Source organism: Pipistrellus hanaki (assembly GCF_964339955.1).
Source record: "Pipistrellus hanaki genome assembly, chromosome: 11".
Taxonomy (NCBI): Eukaryota; Metazoa; Chordata; class Mammalia; order Chiroptera; family Vespertilionidae; genus Pipistrellus; species Pipistrellus hanaki.
This window is the reverse complement of record NC_140513.1, coordinates 60,324,544-60,337,807: the sequence shown is the minus strand read 5'-3', so window position 1 is coordinate 60,337,807 and position 13,264 is coordinate 60,324,544.

The following is a 13,264-nucleotide window of genomic DNA, read 5'->3' as shown; positions in this document are numbered from 1 at the left end:
CATTAAGTTTTGGGGTGGTTTGTTATAGAGCAAAGGCTAACTGATACACTATGTTGTTTGAGTCCAGCAATTCTGGAACTAAGTTTCCTCAGATGAAAATAAATCATTTGGACTGGATCATCTTCAAGAATGTTTTTACTGCTACTAAGGTTGGCATTACAACAATAGTGTGAGAAAAAACAGAGAGGGGAATACACAGAAGCTGGTTATGGGTACAATAGGATATGTTAAGGAAAGTGGCGTGGCTGGAGTGGAGCCTTTAGGAATATGGTTGCATTCGAGAAAGGTATGTTAGAACAAGACTGAGGAACAGCCTTCATGCCACAGTGCTGAAGATTTACTGCAGTTGTTCATTGATGAGAGGACTGTAATGACAAGGGGAGCAGAAATGAGAAAATGAGCTTTGGTGGACATTGGTAAAACCTGTCATGGCAGCTGGGATTGAGGGTTGGAGTTGGATGTCTGCTGGAGAATACTGTTTTCTTGGCTTTTGTGGTTTAGGGCAGAGCCTGTAATCCAGGCATGTCCAGGAATCAAACCATGACCTCCTGGTTCATAGGTCAGTTTTGATCAGCACAGTGCTGATCTCTGGATTACCTGAATTTGTGGAGGCCAAAAAGTTCCCACCAAATAATTCCCTAAAATGAAGTTTTGCCAAAATGTCAGCAAGACCAGCTGTTTCATCCCATGAGCATGTTAACTACCGCATAGACACCATCTGTGTATAATGAGGTAGCACTCTAGTAAGGATTTTAAACTGTATTATTATCCTGCATGTTGTCTGGACTTGGTTATGATTATGATTTTTTTTTTTACTTTTTAGGCAATGAAATAAATGCATATAAATATAATAATTTGTAAGAGAAGACCAAAGCAATAGGGGAAAATTTAAATTAGTGATGAAGAAAGTGTACATTTAATGTTAAGAACAGGGCAATGTGACCACCTTATAAAAGGAAAGCCTTAGATTTAAAAAATATTTAAAAACATATGTTTGTATTGATTTCAGAGAGGAAGGAGATGGAGAGAGAGATAGAAACATCAATGATGAGAGAGAATCAATGACCAGTTGTCTCCTGCATGTCCCCCACTGGAGATCAAGCCTGTAATCCAGGCATGTCCAGGAATCAAACCATGACCTCCTGGTTCATAGGTCAGTTTTCAGCCACTGAACCACACCGGTTGGATAAGCCTTAAATTTTTAAAGGCTAGATATTGATGCCTTCTGAGAAGGAATTTGCCTTATACACTTCTCCCAGTTCCCACTTTGCATTTTCTTGTCTCTTCTTTTGGAAGAGGAATTGATAATTTTACTGTTCATATTTCATGATACTGATTAGGCCAGTGGGCCTCTCTATATTAAAACACTATGCACAAAGTGTGACTCTCTTCTATTTTCATCTCCTACATGGCTTCAGGGCAAGATGGCTAGGCCACCTCCTATTTTTAGAAACCCAGACTACCCAATAGTCACCTCTTCTCTCCCACCTGTATGTACCTGGGAGCACTGAGCTGTTTTCTTCCCAAATGGAAGGCTGGAGGTGAAATTCAACTTTGGAGATTCCTCTTAGGCGCCTGTACCCAAGCCAAGGGATTTTTATTAAATTTATCAAGGAGTTATATATTGGGAATTAGGGACAAAGCTTAATAAATAAAAGAGCATAATTCCTTATTCCTTTGCCATTACTGTTTGAGCACACATAACCTCAGAACCTAACAGATCAATGAGGAAGAGTTGGATATTCTCAGTTCCTTGATTAAATGTGATCTAATGGTTCCCAAATTGCATTCTTGCCTCTAATAGACATCAACTGCAATGAAATTTCTCTTCCACAGTTACTGAATGAATTCAAACCCATAAAGGTGAGAAATCTTAGGGAGGAAGCTTTTACTAAAGAATTAAATAGTCCTAACAACACTGATGCATCTTCTTTTAAGGAGGTCAGTTGTAATGATAGTTCCTGTCTGCTGGGTGTAGCTTAGGGTCACGGTTGGCCATGACAGGAAAGGGGACAAAACCACGCACAATAAATGTTACACAAAAACTGATGACTAGTTTACTTCTCATTGTATCATTTGGGATGCTTCTGTAAGTCATAGAGAATCCCAACTCAACTGACTTAAACAACAAGCCATTTACGACCTCATGCAAAAGGCTTTTGACTTAGTCAAGTTCCAGGGTTGGCTAATTCAGTGGTTCAATGATATCATCAAAGATCCAGTTTTGTTCCATTGTTCTACTCTGTCACTCTTTCTTTGTTGACTTTTGTTGTCAAGCTGTCTCCTAATTTCTACAGCAGCTCAAGCACAGAACACCTCATGGATCTTTTGAAGGGTAAAAAAAAACTCTTCCAGAATCCCCCTTCAGACTTTCCCTCGTATCTCATGTGTGGGACTGTTTCATTCCTTCTTCTAAACCACTCACTGGTAAGAGGAATAGAACTGACACAACTCCCTAAGATTAATCAAGACACTCACTGAGCCCTGGGAGCGGCCACCTCTCCAGAAGCACCGAGCTGCCTGAGAGCTAACCTGGGCTGAGTTCTGTAAAGCAAGGGAGAGGGGAAGGAATGGTTGACCACTGAGTAACGAAGGTCATCTGCCACAAATGATGACCGTGATCTATGTACCAGCCCCTCGTTTAAATGTGCCAGGGCTAGGCCTAACACAGCTGTGAAGCAAGTCTCCCATCTCTCTAACTTGGAGGGATTCTGTGTTGGTTTCCTATGGCTGCTACAGCAAATTACCGCACATTCAGTGCTTAAAAACAACACAAATTTATTATCTTCTAGTTCTGGAAGCCAGAAGCCTGAAATGAACTCACTGCCAAATCAAAGTGTTGGCACAATGCATTCCTTCTAGACTCCAGCTGAAGAGTTTCTTGTTTTTACCCCGCTGTCATCTCTCTGGTGTCTCTCTCTTCTGTCTCACTCTCCTACTGAGGACCCTGGTGATTACATTGGGCCCACTCGGATGACACAGAATAATCTCCCATCTCAAGGCCATCTGATTAGCAACCTTAATTCTACCTTCCCCTTAATTCTTCTTCGCTTTGAAACCTAACATAGTCTAAGGTTCTGAAAATTAGGCACATATATATCATATGAAGATTATTCTGCCTACGGCAGATAACATTTTCACCCCTAAGATTTGAGTACTCTCATGGCTGTGTCTGTGGGATGAGCACAGCCTCTAGATTTCAATTTCATCTTCTCTACTTTATGGTACAACTATGTGTACTTCGACAAGATATATAATTTCTCTAAGATAGTTTCCTCAATATAAAGTGAAATTAACATTTATCTCAAACGGTAGTTGTAAGAACTTAGTAAAACCTTATATGAAAAATACTTAGACAGTGTCTAGGTCAGAATACATTTCAATAAGATGGCATCATCATCATTTTATCTCTGAAAGCCTATGAATATTGTATAACCATTGCTTCTATTACTGGAAGTATGAATTTGAACACTAGACTTCCTAGCCATGTAATCATTGCCTGGTTATTAAATTTTTCTGAGATTTGAGTTTTCTCATCTGTAAAATGGGAATAATGAAATCCTCTTGATAGGAGAGGTAAAGATGAAATGAACTGGCATGTGTTTATTAGCTAGCACAGTTCCAGATACACAGCAAGTCATTGGTTATATTTAGTTTACTTCCTTACCCCAATGCCTGTTTTCATGAAAGCTTCACAGCTCATTCACATCAAGGCAATGGTTTTCAAACCTTAGTGTACATCACAATTATTTAGAAAGTTAGTTTAAAATACATTTTTTTGGGTCCCACTCTTTGCCTACTAAGTCAGGATTTTAAGTTGGGAGGAGGACTAAATACTTGAATTTTAACATAAAACAAATACCATGTTAAATATTTAACTAGGAAATTTCAGCTATCACCCAGAAGGTAGAGGACATATTTTGAAGTGATACCAGCCCTTGCCAATGCTTCTGAATTGAAATATATTATAAGGACACAAAGAATTTAGGTAAGGGAGATAAACAAACCAATGATGGAAATGAATTAGATTTCCTGTATATTTCTCCATATTAACATTATCGTCATTAATGTGGAAAGTGGGAAGTTGTTAAAATATCTAGCATTAAATTACAGAGATGACCTCTGTTGATGCTCCTTTGTTATGTGATAAAAGCCTACATTAATATTATCTCAGTATGTTCTTCACGATCACCAAACTAGTGATATTTTGATGGTGCTTTATATGACTTCCCATTAGTACTGTTCTTGCATGAATGAAAAGAAATGAAAAAATGATGAAAGTTGTCAAATTCTGTCATTAATTCTGCCCTGCTATCCCCTTGCTGGTAGGTAAGCTCCATTTTTAGTTTCCACTGAATGCCATCCAAATAACAGCTCCACTTTTAATATGTAAATATACAGTAATAAGAGTTCAACTTTTTTTTTATTATCAGGAATATTAAATGCAAAGGAGCAAATGGCAGTGTATCAGATATTATCCAATTGACATTTTCTCAGGAAATTAAAAAAAATACAATTGCTGCTAAAAATAAAAGGAGAAATTTAATCCACACTTGTTATTTATATTTATTTATTTTTTCCTAGATGGAATGGAAGGCAAAAGAGCGATCAAGGAAAGGGATACCAAAGCTGTACCAACTGAATCCTCAAGTCTGTGGAATCAGAAGGGATTCTTGCTATTTGGTTATGCTTGGCTGAAGACAGTGCATTTTCTTCTATGATGTATATGTCACTTTTCATTAATTCAGAGAGGCCTGTTCCTTTATAAACCAGGGTAAACAGAGTAGTGTATTGGATTAGATCTCTACCGTGAATAAATTTATTTTCTAGTAAGTGTAAAAAATGAGCAAGGCCAAAACCCCCCAGAGCAGAAAATGTCACAGTGATTGCTAATACATTACTGCAAAGAGAAAGGCCTAATAAAACCCCTATTAGGATGTCATACCTGCTTACGATGGAATTCTCCAGAAAGTTTATTTGATATGTCTAAGCCAATTATCAAAATCTTAGTGATAAGAAGCAGCTCACTGGGTCTGAAAGTGTCAGAAGAGAATGACTAAATTGTGGGAATTCATGGGCCTTTGCTTTGAATAATTAACTTGGCTCTTTGTAGAATGCATATACTTTGGAAACTAATTTTCTCTTTGCACAAAGCATTTTGCCCTTGTGCTGCCTTTGAAAAGTAAACTGTTTAGCTGTAAGGTTATTCCCCTTTTTCATTATATTTGACTTGAGCTTCCTTCTCCATCTTTTGGCCTGCCCCTCTCCTTGCTCTTTGTCTTGGTGGCATCATTCTGACTAGACTGATGTAACCTTCGACCAGAAATATGCTATGCTGTGATGACATTTCCTCTAAATGGAATTTATGTGTTTTCTTTGCAATGATATTATAATGCCTTGTCTGTTTTTTTTTTGTTTGTTTGTTTGTTTTTTTTTTGTTTTTTGTATTTGCTATCACTAAAGTTCCAGGCTTATTTTTAAAGGATTTGAGTATCTTTCCCACCAACCCCCAAGAAGAGAAGCAGAAATATTGGTTGCTAAATAATTCTGTAGATAAAAATGAAATTGATTTTGATCTATTTGGAATTATAAAAGTCAATGATTTGGATCAGACTGGGTAGTCAGTTAGTGCAAACAATCAGGCAAATCAAAAGGCCTTTTCTCCCCCTTGAGTTTTCTCCCCCTTACATTACTCAAAACAGATCCCTTGTTTTGACAATGGATAGATAGATAAGAGTTTCTCAATCTGTGGGGATGGTGTGAGAACAAGATTTGTATTCTTTCTCTAGCTCTTGAATAGATCTCACAGTTGGCTTCTTCAGTTTTGTGCACTGACCTTCATCCCCTTGAAACCTCACTTACCTGATAAAGTTAGGAGAGGGTCATTTGGAGACCATCAATCTACAACTGAGAGAAAAGAATCACTGGAAAGGATGGATAGAGACTATCAGGACAATGTGTGTTCTGTTTCTTTCATGATCTGGAGGTTGACATTTGTTTTTTTTTTTAATCCTTGGTAGGTAACAGCAATCAATATCTAGTGGCTACACACCTAGCCAAAGGGCCATGATGATTACTGAGAAGTTAAAATTCACTGGAATAAATACAGTGTTGTATGTAGTCTTGAGTTACATTTATGGATGACTTATTCCTTTGCAATAGAAACATCCCTTCTAACTTTTATTCTAAGAAACTTGTTTATGATTACCTGTTTTTCCCTGAGAAACTGAGTTACTCTGCATCATCTTGCATTTCTGTCCATACAGAGCTTCTAATAAAATCCTATAGGAAGAAATGAATGTTACCTTAATAATAAGACCAAAGATTTTGTATATGGCTGCCCCTTTCACATTCATGCAAATAATTAAGTTCTATGAAAATGGCTTAATACAATGGCATTTGGCCTGAGGTGAATCATTGATTTTGTCTTAATAACATTTGCCTGAATGGAATGGTATCCAATTGTATGTATATGTGGAAAATCCTGTCTTCTAGGTCTATTGCAAAATGTCCTATCCAGACTTTGAAGGTTTCTTGTAGTCACAGCTCTCACTTCAACTTTCTTCCTCTGTCCACACTCTTGGCTCTGGTCAGTGGCTATTTTTAAATACCCCCCATAGGAAAGAAAAGAAGCAAAAAGCAGACGCCTCTGTATTCTTAAGCACCGATAATTGCATCGACTGGTATGATCCTCTAGGGTGATTCTCAAGGAGGGTAAAAATAAAAGCAAATGTTTGAGAATATAATTATTCCTTCTCATTTAAAAATATACTCTTGGAAGGAGATTGGCGATTATCATAGAAGGCAAATACATGATAAGATGTCACAACTCCAAAAATGATTGAGAATTACTGCTCTGAAAACTTACATTCCAAAGAAAGCCTCCCACATCTGTACCAGAGTCCCTTATACATATGCTAATCAGTTCCACTGACAATTTTAGCTTTTGGTTTGTTTTCTTCCTGTCATAATTTTATGTTCTTATTTGCTAGACTTCATATGCACATTTGGGGGGAACACAATTGCTTATCATTCAAGTTTGGGGTATTATGTTGAGAATACATAATAGTCCTTTGCACTAGATGTTTTCCTTCATGAAGTAGAATTTGGTGAGTGCTTTTACATAACAAGAATAGGTTTGGATGAATGGAAGAAATCAGGGAGTAGAGTTATACCTCCAGTCTTATTCAAACATTTAGATATTTTTGGACACAATGACCCACCAATTCCTTCATCTCTTCTCTAAATAGATTGTATGAAAATGAAATACTTGAAGTGCGGCACAGCGGGGGGATTCATGAATCACTTATTCCATCTCCCTCTTTGCACCTGGAAATAGAGAAAGAGAAGCACTTCTCTGCAACCATGGCCGATCACAGGCTCCTCAGGCCAAGCCTAAAGCAGCTCTCAGAGGCTGATTAAGCCTTGCATTGAAGACGGAGACACCTCAATGACATCTTTTGGAGACTATTACCAGCAGCTGGCATTCAGGAACACGAGTTCACATTGGAGCCATGCCCTGTGCAACACTCTGAGCAGTTCTTCTGTCTGCCTGGACCTTGCCTCCTCAGGAGAGCGAAGCCCACCTCCTGGGTTTCTCACGCTTTGCTTTATTGCCTCCCCTAGGCTCTCAGCAGCATTTTAAGTTTCTCTTTCTGATTCGATGTCTCCCACCTTTCTCAGTTTTTTTTTTTTTTTTTTTACTCTTCCTGAATTTATTCCTTTTCCCTTTATTTCATATCTTCCTCCCCTCCCCCCAACTTTCTATCTCCAATGTCCTTCTGCTCCTGATCTCCTGGCCTTAATTGCCATTGGCCTAACCTAGGTGGAAACCAGAGGGCAAGGATCCCCTTTGGTGCAGACCATGTGGGTTAGCCTCCCAGGTCACTGAGAAGGTTGAGAAAGGGCGAACAATGAACTTGGAGAGGCAAACAAGATATCTAGCATATGGACATTCCTGGCTTGTGGAACCTATTGTTCTTCAGACCCTTGGTTCGCTCTTGCTTTCATGTGCAAAATTCTAAACTCATTTGTTTCTCTTTTTTTAAAAGTTACTAAATATTTCTCAAAAGAGCAGAATGTTTAGAGCATGTAATATATGCTGACTACCTATCTGAAGACATTTATTATCTACACCTTGACTCTACTCTACACAGGAAAGTTTTATGCTTCCCCATCTTTACTCGATGACTCCCTTCCTAGGGTCAGAGTGAGAGCATCTCTATACAGTAGCTGTCTCAGTGAAAATTCACTCAGGGCAGGCTGCTGCTACAGGTAAGACCCTCCTCGGACTTGGTAAAGTGTGGGCTGCTGCTACAGGTAAGACCCTCCTTGGACTTGGTAAAGTGGGATTTACTTGGAGAAAGACAGTGTTCTCAGTGATCCTGAGAGATGAGGGTTACCTCTCTTCGATGCGTACCTCTCCTGCTTGAGAAATGCTGACTGGAATTCTTTGATTTTTTGTTTGTTTCAAGACTTTCACATTTATCTGTAGATAAGTAGGCTTAGAGCACTTGACTCCAAACTTCCATAAAAGTTCAACTCTGTCTCTTTGTTTTTATTTTAAAATTTAATTTAAATTTTAAGTGCACAAATAAAGCACTTTTTTTTTTTTTTTTTTTTTTTTAGTTTAAATTTAGGCTGTACTTATAAAAGCATCATGAAGTCAGAATTATAGTGGTTTGTTTAATTCAGTACACTAAGAATTCTTAGTTTATTCTAGTTTGTTTTCTCCAAGCCAAAGACATATTTGTTTCACAGGCACTGCATCCTGAACTAACCCAATATCATTTTAATTACTTAGGTTTTCAAGGGTTGTGGGCACTTGGGTTGACTGGTGCAATGATTTAAAATAAAAACAAAAACAAAAAAAATCCTCATCCAGGGCTTGTGCTTAGAGAAGGGAGTGGCGGGGGAGGTCAATGGGGGAAAAGGAGACTCATGTAATACTTTAAACAATAGAGAATTAAAAAAAAAAATCTTCATCCAAGGATAAGTTTGTATAGATTTTTGGAGGGGGAGGAAAGAGAGAAAGGAATAAAAAAGAGAGAGAAAAACATCAATTGGTTGTCTCCTGTACATGTTCTGACCTGGGATTGAACCTCAACCTAGGTATGTGCCCTGACTTGAAATTGAACCTGCAACCTTTCAGTGTATGGGATGATGCTCCAACCATGTGAGCCACCTGGCCAAGGCTGATTTTAGAAAATCTGATCTTACATTTTGGTTGAAGTTGTGACAGATGCAAAGGAAGGAAAACCCAGATTTAATTAGGTGACACTGCCACATGACTAACTAAAGAAAAGCAGGTCCTCAGAACAAAATGGAAGGAAAGACTGAAAAAAAATTTACATTTAATAATTTTGCAAATTTGATGTTTATGCATTTAGTTTAATAGCCCTAGTTTGTCCTATTAAAACTATTTGCTTTGATATAGTTTATTTCCACTTTGAATATTCAATCCTTTGTGAAATCCTAACCTGGCCTTGGGTTTTTTTAAAAAATTCTACAGCCGGAACTGGTTTGACTCAGTAGATAGAGTGTTGGTCTGCGGACTGAAGGGTCCTAGGTTCGATTCTGGTCAGGGGCATGTACCTTGGTTGCAGGCACATCCCCAGTAGGGGGTGTGCAAGAGGCAGCTGATCGATGTTTCTCTCTCAACGACGTTTCTGACTCTCTATCCCTCTTCTTTCCTCTCTGTAAAAAATCAATAAAATATATTAAAAAAAAATTCTACATACATTGGTCAAGTATTGCTTTACAAAAGATGGTTTGAGGAGAAAATACTTTTTATGACAGCCCTAAAATCATTAGAACAGAACCCTGTTATAAAGTAAGGGATTAGGAAATGGGCTGGTATTTGTGATAATTCTATTTGGGAAAATGTAAGTTGGCTCCCAGTCTAGCTGAATACATGTTATAATGGGTGCACTGGGAGAGGTTGTTTTAAGGTGGCAGAAAAGGGCATCTGTATGTGTGCTTTGGAAAAGTGTCTATTTAGCTCCTTTGTGCATTTTTAAATTGTATTGTTTATCTTCCTTTTGTTATATATTTTGGATATTAACCCTTTATCAGACGTATCATTGCTAAATATGTTCTCCCATACAGTGGGCTCCCTTTTCACTTTGTTGATGGTCTTTTGCTGTGCAGAAGCTTTTTATTTTGATACAGTCCCATTTATTTTCCTTTGCCTTAGGAGATGTATCTGGGAACATATTGCTACAAGAGATATCTAAGATTTTTCTGCCTATGGTTTCTTCTAACATTTTTATGGCTTTATGACTTAAATTTTGAGTTTATTTTTGGGTATGGTGTAAGTTAATGGTCTAATTTCATTTTTTTCATGTTATTTTTGTCCAATTTTCCCAACACTATTTATTGAAGAGACTGTCTTGACTCCATTGCATGTTCCTGCTTCCTTTGTCAAATATTAATTGAGCATAATGGCTTGAGTTGATTTCCAGAGTCATTGTTCTGTCCCATTGATCTACTTATATGCCTATTCTTGTGCCAGTACTAAGCTCTTTTGATTACAGTGGTTTTGTATTATTCTTGATATCTGGTTTTGTAATATCCAACTTTGATTTTCTTTCTCAAGATTGCTACAGCTATTTGGGTTCTTTTTTGGTTCCGCATAAATTTTTGGAGTATGTGTTCTAGATCTATGATATATGCCGTTGTTGTTTTAGTAGGGATTGTATTGAATCTGCAGATTGCTTTAGGTAATATGGACATTTTAATGATGTTAATTCTACCAATCCATCATATAATTGGGTCATGTTTTTATATCCATTTAGCTACCCTATGTCTTTTTATTATAACATTTAATCCATTTACATTTAAGACTATTATTGCTAGGTACTTATTTATTGCCATTTTAATTCTTTATGCCAATATTTTTCTTTCTATTTCTTCTCATTAGAGCAGTCTATTCAGCATTTCTTACATGCTGGTTTGGTGGTGATAAACTCCATTATCCCCCCCCCCCCCTTTTTGGGCGGGGGGGGGGGGGAGCTCTTTATTTTACAATCTATTTTGAATTATAGCCTTGCTGGATATAGTAATCTTCATTTCAGATCCTTGCTTTTCATTACCTTGAATACCTCATACCATTCCCTTTTGGTCTATAGAGTTTCTGATGAGAAATCAACTGGTATACTTATGGGAACTCCTTTGTAGGCAACAAATTTCTTTTCTCTTATTGCCTTTAAGATTCTCTCTTTGTCTTTAATTTTTGGCATTTAATTATGATTGTCTGGGCGTAGGTCTTTTTGGGTTGTTCTTGCTTGGGGTTCTCTGTGCCTCCTGAACTTGTGTGACTTTTTCCTTCATCATGTTAAGGAAGTTTTATGACATTATTTCTTCCAACATGTTCTCTATCTCTTGCTCACTTTTCCCCATTCTGGCTCACCTATGTGGAATATTGTTATGTTTTATGTTGTCCCACAGTTCCCTTAAGCTGTCCTTCTGGTTTTTAAATTATTTTTTCTTTTTGGTTCTCTGATTGAATGATTCTTTTTACCCTATCTTCTAACTCACTGATATGATCCTCAGCTTCTCCTAATGTGCTGTTATTCCTTCCAATATGCTGTTATTCCTTCCACTGTGTTCTTTATTAGTGTTGTCTCTCTTCTTAGTTACTATATCTTCTCCCATGCTGGTGAACAACTTTGCCATCATTATTTTGAACTGTGTGTCTGATAAATTTCTTATCTCCATTTTATTTAGCTCTTCTTCTGGAGAATTCTCTTGTTCTTTCATTTGGGGCATGCTTTTTTGTTTCCCATTTTGGCTGCCTATTTTGATTGATTTGTGTTTCTGTATTAGGTAGATCTGCTACAAGTCCCAATCTCTAGTTCAGGACAATGTCAGATGCTGTTTGTGACTGACACTGAAATTATTAGAAATCCACAGCTTGTGGATCCCTCTGCTGGGGCAGTGCCTTTGGAAAGCACCAAGATGTATACCAGGGTCTGCTTTTCCTAGCCTCAGGCCCAGAATTCAATCAAGCAAAGACTCAAATTTTCTAGAGATCTTCCTCTGCCTGTAGTCCCACTGACACTCAGTTTTTATTAGCTTCAGGCTATCAACCATAGGGTGGGGCAAAAGGTATTCCACTGGGATGGGACAAGTGCTCCCCACTTAACCCCCTTCCCCCGGGGGGTGCATAAACCACTTGGATAGCAAAGGACCACAGGAGAATGATTTCCTCTGCAGAGTGAGAGAATGACTTAACACAGGAAACTGAGGTGGCTGCCCTGGGGCTCCAACTCCAGAACTGCCAATCCTGGCTTCTGCTCACACAACTCCAGGTCTCTCTGTCCTCCCTCTGCCGGAGCCCAAGGTGAGTGGCTGCACTCAAACTTTTGTGCGTTGACTCTTTAAAATGGTGCCTGAATTTCCAGTTGTCTCTTTCTGGCAGGTAGCAACCCTGCTGCTTTCCACAGCCATATGTTATGTGGGCACCTTTCTCAGTTCTGGTGCTCTCTGCTGGGGGGCCAAGCTTGGGGGTTTAGACCCCAGAGTTCTCAGTGGGAACCCTCCACAGCCGATACATCTTTCTGGATCTTTAGCTGCTGCCTGTGGGAACCCTGCCAGCCAGCCCTTTCATACCTCCATACTTCCTACCAGTCTCTATGCGGTCTCCACTTTCCATCCTTGGTTATCAGGGTTCTCTTCAGCTGGTTTTCAGTTGACTTTTCTGGGTGGTTTTTCCTGTATTTTAGTTATATTTCCAGTTAGGTTCTGGGAGAGTGTCAGTGTAGCTTCCACTGAAGCCGCTGCCATTTTGGAATCCCAACAAGGACATTTTAAATGACATGACAGGAGAGTTCTTCGAGCTTTTTAGCAGAATAGCTAGGGCTTCAATGGCCTGAGGAGACTGCCGCGTGTCCCTGTAGAGACATGGCTGATCCTAGGAAGCACTGCACCGAGGATTCTACCTTTAGTACAAAAACCTGTAGCATGGGCTTTAGGCCGTAACATTGCAGATTCGTCTTATTTATTAAATTTTATACTCGGAGAGGATTTGTGTGGGTGGTGAGTCTTGCTCAGCAGAATGATCATGCAGAGCTTTGACCCCAGAGTTCTCAGTGGGAACCCCCCACAGCTGATATATTCCATTTTAAGCCAGACCTCAGGAAACCAGACTTAAACAGACAGGTGACGCGGCATCAGAATAAAGCTGCTAAGTTCACAGTGTGGATTTTGTGCTCTGTTTCAATTAAATCCAAATCTTCTGTACTTATTAAAATTGAAGCTCTTT